Here is a 9,833-nt window from a genome sequence, read left to right as displayed (position 1 = left end):
TTATGGAGCCTTTCCAGATGTGGAGGCTGCCCACACCACAGACACGAGTGCAACCCAAACCATCAGAGATGCAGGCTGATGGCCAGCTGGATGCTCTCTCTCTGCTGTAGTCTGGTTTCCAAAAAGAATTACAAAGTTTGATTCATCTGACCGCAGAACTGTTTTCCATTTTGCCTCAGATGATTTCAAATCACCGTTGGCCCAAATGATGGCGGTGGCGGTGTTCACGTATGGTTTCTTCTTGGTATTATAAGCTGCATTTGTGGGTGGCACAGTGACCTGTTTTCACAGACAGTGATCTCTGGAGGTGTTTCTGACCCCCCTAGTGGTTTCAATAGAGAATAAAGTCTGCTTTGCTGTCTGAAAATCACCAACATTTGACCTCCAGCCTTGTCCCCATGTGCACAGATTCCTACCGAGGATTTCTCCGTAAATTAGTCGACAATTTGTTGACACAGTTTGTTGCATTAGTGACCTCTGCCGAATTTTACATCTGAGACGTTCTGTCCCTCTGAAACGGTCCTTTCATATGCAGTCTTGTTGGTGACCTGTTACTAATTTACCTAATTACTCCTCAAATGCTCCTCCAGTTGTTTTTGATTTGTGGCAATTACTCTTCCAGCCTTTTGTCATCCCTATTCCAACTTTTTTGAGACGTGGTTTGAGACACTGCCATCAAATTCTGGACAAAAATTTTCCATGAAGTGGCAAAAAGTCAGTTATCTATCAGGGATCGGATTTGTTGTTTATGTTCTATTGTAAAATATGGGTTTTTGAGATATGCAAACGATTGAATTTTGTTTCTACATTGTAGAGAGAGAGAGAGTGTGTGTGTGTGTGTGTGTGTGTGTGTGTGTGTGTGTGGTTTTACATTTGATGATTAGCTGGAGCATTAACTCTTCTGTGGCATATAATCAAAAGAAACTTGTTTAAAAGCCTTTAAGCTTTTGCTGTCTCTTTCTTCTCCTCCCACCACCCAGCGTTTTTTGCTTGTGCTCTCGCTAGATGGACAAAATTACGAACACATGAAAAACTCTATAGGTCATTGTGAAAGTACTGAATCAGGAATTTATGCAACAGTGTTCTGATGAGTTGTTTGCATCTGGTTTTGCTCCAGTAACATAAAGTCATCAGGAAAGAGCTTTCTAAAGAAATACTTCACTCACAGGGTGATTACAAAGATAGTTTCTACTTCCTCTAAGATGAAATAGAGCAAGACAGGAAGTTATTTTGCAATGCTGCATCTAGTTCTCCAAAGCAGTTTAGTATTGTGTTAATTAACAAATCCAGACCTGTATTAAAAAGAAAAGCTTTCATCTTTCAGGATTTCACACAATTAAAAAGATAAAGACGAGAAGGCGTCTCACTTTGGAGATCTTCCCTCCACAGTCAGAACACAGACAGAAGGAAACAGCCTTCACTCTGGTCTTCTTCTGGAGCACAGCGGTAAGTGTGATCCTCATATTTCTGGTTTCATTGTGTAGTTTATATACTATCACCTGCAAGAGTTCACATTCTGGATTTCATCAGTAACAGTGGATTAAAGTCTGTAAAGGCATTTGACTCAAACCATGCTCCTTTCATGTATGTACTAATGAACTTGATAATATAGATTAAAGGGGTGGAAACCTTGTAGATCTTTGTGATTTGATGCAGTGACAGAACTTGACACTTTACAGCCGATGTACGTAAACTGTTGTTAATTGAAGCATTTCTGCACTTGAGTCAAATGATGTCAGTTACTGGTTCAGAGGCTTCTAATACCAAAACATCACATAGAATTCTCCCAGATGTTTGAGGCCACAGCCAAGACTTTATTTTCATTTTATTTATTTATTTTATTGTGTCTATAGGGGGAATACAAGTGATAAAACGCCTCTTTCTGATCATTTGTTTCTACTCCTCTCATCTCCTGCTGCTTGCGTAAGACAATGCAACTTGTTTGCGCTTCGTTGCAGCTTCAAAACATTTTGAAAATAATCACTTTAACAACTCTGCTGGTTGCTTGTAAAGCAATGCATGGGGATGTGAAAATCCACTATTTGTGCAACAGTTTTCTGAAGAGTTTTTTGCATCCCCTCTTTATTTCAGACCATGAACATATTAGGAAGTGACTTTTTTAAGATGTCTGAGACCAAACAATTAGTAAAATTCATACGAAAATCCTACAGATCACTTGCACGGAGCAAAGGACTGCAGGAAGTCTTCCTTGCGTGCCGCAGCAGCTTAATACTGTGTTCACTAACAAATCCAGACCTGTATCAAAAAGAAAAGATTTAATCTTTCAGGATTTCACACAATTAAAAAGATAAAGAAGAGAAGGCGTGTCACTTTGAAGATCTTCCCTCCGCAGTCAGACAGAAGGACACCGCCTTCACTCTGGTCTTCTTCTGGAGCACAGCGTTAAGTTTGATCCTCACATTTCTACTCATCTAAATGATCTGCTCTTTATACACTATCACCTGCAAGAGTTCACATTTTAGATTTTAGCATTAGCAGCAGGTATGAATTTTAATAACTGAGAATGTGGCATTTGACCTAAACTATGTTAGACTTGTTTTATGTAGGCAAAAATTCATATTATAATAAAATAAAATGAAGTGGAAACGTTTAGAATCTGAGTAGCAACTTGATGCAGATGTGAAGACCGTACAGACGAGGTGAAAGTCTTCTGCTGAACCTGCATAGTTTCATCGTCAAACTGAATTATGCCAGAGCTCCATTAAAACAATATTTCACACTGAGCTCTTGAACTGAACTGTGAGTTGAGTGTTTGTGTATTACTGGGCTCTGACTGAAAAACAACAAGCAAAAAAGAAGAAGAAATACAAAAAAGCTCTCAAAGCAGACATCTTGATGATGAATTCGTGGGGACCTGCAGTAATTGAGAAATTGCACCCTGGTTCCTGTATTCTGTGGAGTGCATTTATACGGGACAAGCAAAGTCTGTGTTTTACTATAATTTACAGACGTAAACCCACAGGTGTGTTGTCCAGACTTCCTGTTCTGTAAAATAGTAAAGATTGTTTAAAAACTTTGGATCTTGACATGAATGCAGGCATGTTTGTGCCCAGTTAAGGGGAAGTATTGAACTGGAGGTTCTTATCATACTTTACAACTGGATTTAACCAACAAACAAATCCCATTTTACCAGGTGACAAAATTTACAGTTAATATGTGCATAAGTTGCCATGGTAACATTAAACATTAAGGCTACTGTAGTGTGACCAGAGCTTTAGGTTGACTTTTTTAAACATTGTATGGTGTAATTTCTACATATAGCAGCTTTAATGAAGAAGTAGTGGTGCACGATCGTGCAGTAATTTCAGGAAGCAGTGCCTTGACTTGCAGGTGGACGCATCTTTAACCACTTGAACTGCGTACAGGTGAATCCACATCGACTCATGAGGTCAGTAAAGTTCACCGGATATTGAGGATGTGGTTGTGTGCACACATCCTCATACCTTTACCAAAACTGGGACTGACAGATGCAGCACTTTGACAGGAAGTGTGTCTTTTTCCATAAAGACTAACAAATATGCATTTGTAATTACATTTAATGAAAAGCTCAGCATATTGTATTGAAGGTACAAGTTAAAGTTGCTCTGCTTTTAAATAGCCCATGTAAGTGACAAATGATTACATTCAACATTAGAATAACATTTTTATCAACCTTCTTCACCTGAGCCTACTCTTCTTCTGTATGAAAGCACACACACGGTATGAGTGTATTATTTAATACACGACGAAAAGAAAATCACTGACATGCAGCTCAGCTTTAATGCTCTTGTCAGCGACTGTCAGTGATGAGTTCTACAGCAGAGCAATAAACCCTTTAAAAGCAACACTCCCAACAATCCCACCCTCTCTTTGATCATTTCCTCATCTCTTATCTGAACCAGATGCTTTTTACAACCCTTTATGTAATCTTGCTGCTCGTATCATTTCCAAACATCTTCTCTCTGTTTTACTTCATTTTCCTTTTCTGATCTGCCTGCAGCCCGAAGTAAAGCCTGTGTAACCTCTAATCTTTATTGCGTATCTAGATTATTCCATTCATGACTCTTTGGAGGCATTTTCTGAATTAGGGAGAGACCCCGAGACAGTTGGGCTGCATGTGGGTGAAGAGCAGGAGTCTTTCCACTGAGTCAGGGACATAGGCTGCATACAATTCAATTTGATTGTGAAGAGGTGGATTTCGTTTTCATTTTTGTTTTACAATTGTATTTCTTTAATTTAAGAAAATGTCAAGCAGAATAATTGAAACAGGACCTTTAAATTATTCAATAAAGACTGGCTAAACTTTTCTTGGTTCGACTGAAAGTTGATTATAAATTCATTCTCTATTGGAGTTTCATGTCACATTAGTTTTTTTTTACGTTAGTTTCCAATTGATCCAAATAAAATATATAATTAAAGCTGCAAGCAGCGATGAATGGGCCCTTGCGCGTGCAATTTTCAGCAATAAAGGTGAAGGACTCAAAACTAAGTCCAATGACACCACCCACGACTCTCTATGTCAAACCATTCAAAGGTTATGGCGGAAAATAGGAACTATCAAATATCGACCAATCAGATGGAGGTGCGGGGCTAATTTGCGCCAATTAAGTTCAAGGACTCAAAACCGAGTCCGATGACACCACCCACGAGTCTTTATGTCAAACCATTCAAACGTTTTATGGCAGAAAGTACCTATCAAATATGGACCAATCAGATGAAGGGTGGGCGCGCTTTTTGGCATCTATCGTCGCCACGGTAACGCTTTTGACTGAAAAAAGTAATGCGCATCGTCGCAAGATGAAGACTCACATTTTGATGTATAACACACCTGGGTGCACGTTACGGTTCGGGCGAAGAAACGGCCGAAGGAATGGCATAAATTGCGCCGAAATTACACGATTTTAAACAAAGTACCTCCATTTTCCAAGACTCAAAGGTGTTTGAGACAAAATAGCGTTAATATAAATATAACCATAATTTAATACTTTGATGGAAATCCTTGAGCGTTCTGAAACACATGGACACCACCCAATCCTGAGCTTCCTCCACACCCTCGCTGTAGCCTCCTTCAGTTGTTGCTTGTTTGCAAACCTTTCTGCTCTTCGTCTTCAGCACCTGAAAGCTGCTTTGCTGGGTTGAGATTAGGCGAATTACTTGGCCATTGAAGAGTATTTCAATCCAAGTGTTGATTTGCAATCACGGTATATTTAGGGACTTAATCCATCTGTACGCTGGGTCGTGGTCTTGTTCATTCATTTGTTTTTTGTTTTTTTTTGTTTTTTTCTGATTCTAATTCATGTTTACTCTTTAGTTAGTTGTTGCTTATGTTGTTTGTATTTATTTTATACATATTTGCTACAGCTGCTGGTTGCAAAGGTCTGTGCTCGGACTCCTTCCTTCACTGTTATTCTGTAACGCCCCCCCTGGCAACAGACTGGCACGTATGGAATAACAGCTACTTTGAGATGGATTTTACTGTTTAGTTATTATTTCCAGGAGGTTCTCTGTTTTGATTGATTCATTTTGATAATTCATTTTGATAAGTCATCTTCTCTATTTGTTAATAATAACTATTGTGAGACAATTATTAATAATTCTCTGATAACTGAACCAGCGCTCCATTTGTGGCACAACACAGTGTTCCTTCTTGATATTGCTGCCACTACATCCGTCCCTACTGCTCTCTTGTGGAGCTTGTCAACCACCACAGTGTCTGGTTGGTTAGCCAGCACCAGTTTATTGTTCTGGATCTGGAGGTCCCACAGGATCTTTGTTCTTTCATTCTCCACCACTCTTGAAGGAATCTCCCAGCTCGGTGTTGGGATTTCCAGCCCATATTCAGTGCAGATGTTCCTGTACACTAAAACCAGGTTGTGGCATTACTCGTATCCCAGCAAACATTGGACGTCTGGGTGACGTCCAGATCTAGTCTATATTTGGTCGGTCCGTCAAAGACCATTTCTAGACGTGCATACAACGTGCAATTCTTTGACGTCTAAATATGAACGTCCATACGGCGTCAATATGCAGTTCAATATCTGACCTCTGGTTGGGTCATTTTTTTGTGACGTCATGCAGACGTCTAAAACAGGTGCAAGAAATTTGTTTGATTAAAGAAGAATACACACGTGGACAAAATTGTTGGTACCCCTCAGTTAAAGAAGGAAAAACCCACAATTCTCACTGAAATCACTTGAAACTTACAAAAGTAACAATAAATAAAAATGTATTGAAACTTAAATAATCAAAATCAGCCATTACTTTTGAATTGTTGATTAACATAATTATTAAAAAAAACAAACTAATGAAATGGGGCTGGACAAAAATGATGGTATAATGTTTTGGGGCTGAAACATGCCATTTGGAGAAGACACCCATCAAACCTGAGACAACTAGAGCAGTTTGCTCATGAGGAGTGGGCCAAAATACCTGTTGACAGCTGCAGAACGCTCATTGACAAATACAGAAATTGTTTAATTGCATTGATTGCCTCAAAAGGTTGTGCAACAAAATATTAAGTTATGGGTACCATCATTTTTGTCAAGCCATATTTCATTAGTTTGTTTAAAGCATATGCTTTACCTGCCAGCATCTTACATCCTGCTCTTAAGGGCTGGATTGTCTCTGAGACATCTTTGGACCGTCTGGAGTCTTGTCAGGTGTGGCCTCTACCTGGGTTTCAACTCAATTTCTGGAAGGTGTTTGTATTGATATGAAATGTGTCACTGGAAAAAAAAAAAAAAAAAAAAAAAAAAAAAAAAAAAAAATATATATATATATATATATATATATATATATATATATATATATATATATATATATATATATATATATATATATATATATATATATATATAAACATACCATGTGCTTTCTTTTTGCAATTTTGTTAACAAAATGCCACATTTCTGCAGCATTTCCTTTGCTCTGTATGTTCACTATGCCTTCCTTTGCTTTTAAAGGATAATATTTTGCTCAGCATCCTGACTGACATATGACATACAGGGATACAGGGGGAGGAAGAGAATCTGATAGAAGTGAATAGTTAAGATGAAACTGAACTTTATCAGTTTGTCCCCATGTTTAATCCCAGCTTGCTTTATACTCTTCATCTTTACTCCCATATATTCTCTCCAAATGACAACTACCTTTGTGATAATCCCATACTGCTGTGGCCTACTTTAAAGCCCAGTCCGTGTGCCAGTCAGTCTGCTCAGTGTGATTGACCCACACAGTTGCAGTGGTGGTGATGACACAGTCAATCAAAATGGATATCAGATATGATAAAATCCAATCACTCAGAAAAGTGGTTGGACATTCAGCAGATTTGAAGTGCTCTTGGATTACAGAACCTGAAAAGCATAATCCTATTTTATCGTTTGGTTTTGTTTATTGAATGCGTGTCTTTGCTGCCCTCTGGTGGCGGAAGTCAGAACTAAACAAACGTACATATTTATCAGTTGGGCTTTTGTAGTTGCTTCTCAAAACTTACACGTGCTTTTCCTTTTATTGAGAGATGTTTGATTAGGCCTTAATTGATAAAACTAAAGGATTTAAAAGAGATGTGTATTTTGTTTTGTTTTATATCTATCTGTTATATTGATCTGTCACATGAATACATTTTTTATTCAAACAAAACATCATGATTTCACAGTCATTTGGAAAAAATAGTACTTTCTCTTTCAGTCCTATGATTTCTTTTGTCTAATAACGAAATCACATAATATTTATGGTATTAGTATTACAGAAACACAACCTCAGATGATAAACAGCATTTACATATTGCCATTATTTGTCATTTACAAGCAACATTATTATAACAAAACAACATTATTGACAAAAATTGTCAAAGCAGAAGTCTCCACATCAATTCAAGGGCTTATGAGGCCTCAAGTGGCCACAACTTCCCTTCTTAAAGTCCATGGACGCAATAAAATATTATCTTTGTGATTTTTCTTCTTTTTCACATAATTTGATGACATAAATAATGGCATGGTGAAAAAGGTCATATGATGTTATACAATATGTTGTTTGTAAGAAGTTGACTTTGCTTAATAGTATGTTCACAAGATTTTTCATGATGTTTTACAGATTCACTAAATACAAAAACCGGATAATTAAAGATGGAGTACTAACTTTTCCATATTTTTGTAGTTCCCTTCAAAAGGGAAAAATCAGAAAGTATTCACGTCACGAGGCCAGCTCAGCTCAGTCAACTATTCATTTTCATACATTAAAAAAAGAACATGTTCAATGCAGAATAAGATTAGATTACATTTCATGTAGAGCACTGATGTCATTTAGTGCTATGTGGAAAAAAACACAAACGTATACATGCAATCACTGCAAACACTGGCTAGAGATGTAGATACGTCCTTAAAAAAAGAACAGCCAGCTCTTTAAGGCTCCACCTCTGAATTAACTCTAAAACTGGAATGCAAACATGCTCTAACATCTCAGTTTTAGCAGTCTGGTGTTTGTTTATTACCATTCTCAGCATAGTTCAGTGTTTCTGAACTCCAAGTCATTATACTGATCAATAGCAAAGTGCAATTAATGTTTTACAAATACAATGCTCTTAAGACAAACAAAACTGGATAACTAAGGTATTACAAATAATCTTCATGTGGATGGTTTGAATTAAGTTTTGAGATTGACATGAAGCTCTGGATCCATCCGAGAAACTGAAAAGCATGAGTATCCCTCACTCTGGTGACAGCGAGCAGCTGCTCGCTGACATCCTCACAGTGACCATGACAACATCACGTTTGTGCAGCATCATGACTGCAGACACTGGTAGGGAAACTTGGATCCCATGAACACGTTACACGAGAAGCTAAGGCTGAAATGGTTGAACAAAGTCACCTCCGGTCCAAGTTTGCTTCCCTTTTTTGTTTCTTCTATTTCAGCTTTATTTAACAAAACGTGAGACCATTTAGACTGAAATGTCGTTTGCAAAGGAGACCTAGCCAAGTAGGGAGGGACAACGCAGCGATCATAAAATACAACATGTAGTGGATACAACACGTTCACAAAAGTAACTTAGATGTAGATGTTCTTTATGTTTTTTTATGCTGTAGTCATCTTCTTCTTTTATTTATTGGCTGATGAGAAACAGTGAAAGTTGTGCATTTGTGTTTACATGTGGCATTGCATGGTAACGGTGGAACGAGGAGGTGGTCGGCCCGCTTACCGGAACAAGGTTCTAGGTTCAGGCTCCTGGGTTTTAACCTGGAACGCCACTAAGGGAAACCTGGCTTATGTTGTTTGGCCTGGGCTTCCTGGCTCCCAGATCTCAGAACAGAAATCAGTCCCAGAAATCAATCCAATCCATCAGAATCATACTGTACATTATCCTTGCATAAACAAAACAGTGACAGTATGATATGAAGTTGAAGTTGTGTCCTTTGGTTGCAGGAGCTAAATAAAGCTGCTTCATCTACAAGCTCAGGTTGATGAAGAGGAGGAAACATTTTCTAGATAACAATTTTGTAAAAAGACAGACCTCTGATAAAAGCAAATATTTGGTACCCTTACAAGTAATTAGAGATCTAAGATAAAATTACTTAAAAATGAAAATATGTTATATTCTAGCAGAATAATAAATACAATTAACCTATAAATAACTTTGAAACACTTTTGTTAAGTTAGAAATGTACAAAAGTCACTCATGGCTTGGTCACATCAGTGTCAAGACTCAAAAGTTTCCTTAGTATTTTACTCTTTTACGTAAAAGTTGGGTAGGGCATGTTTTTCTATATTATCTGAAATGTTCTTTATGCTCCAAAAGCAAACAAATAGAAGGTCTTACATCAAAACAAATATTATTTAGT

At 37.7% G+C, this 9,833-nt stretch overlaps 1 protein-coding gene across 1 annotated transcript in view; it reads left to right on the top strand.

Annotated features, from left to right (window-relative positions):
- The first annotated feature begins 1,322 nt into the window (after positions 1 to 1,322).
- The window catches only part of vwa11 (von Willebrand factor A domain containing 11), a 41,364-nt gene continuing 32,853 nt past the window's right edge, over positions 1,323 to 9,833 (top strand). Inside the window, exon 1 of the mRNA XM_061724840.1 lies at positions 1,323 to 1,446. The gene's annotated coding sequence lies outside the window, so the exon portion shown is untranslated. The remainder of the gene's footprint in view (positions 1,447 to 9,833) is intronic.

Source organism: Cololabis saira, chromosome 1 (assembly GCF_033807715.1).
Source record: "Cololabis saira isolate AMF1-May2022 chromosome 1, fColSai1.1, whole genome shotgun sequence".
NCBI classification, from domain to species: domain Eukaryota; kingdom Metazoa; phylum Chordata; class Actinopteri; order Beloniformes; family Belonidae; genus Cololabis; species Cololabis saira.
This window is presented reverse-complemented; position numbering and strand designations above follow the sequence as displayed.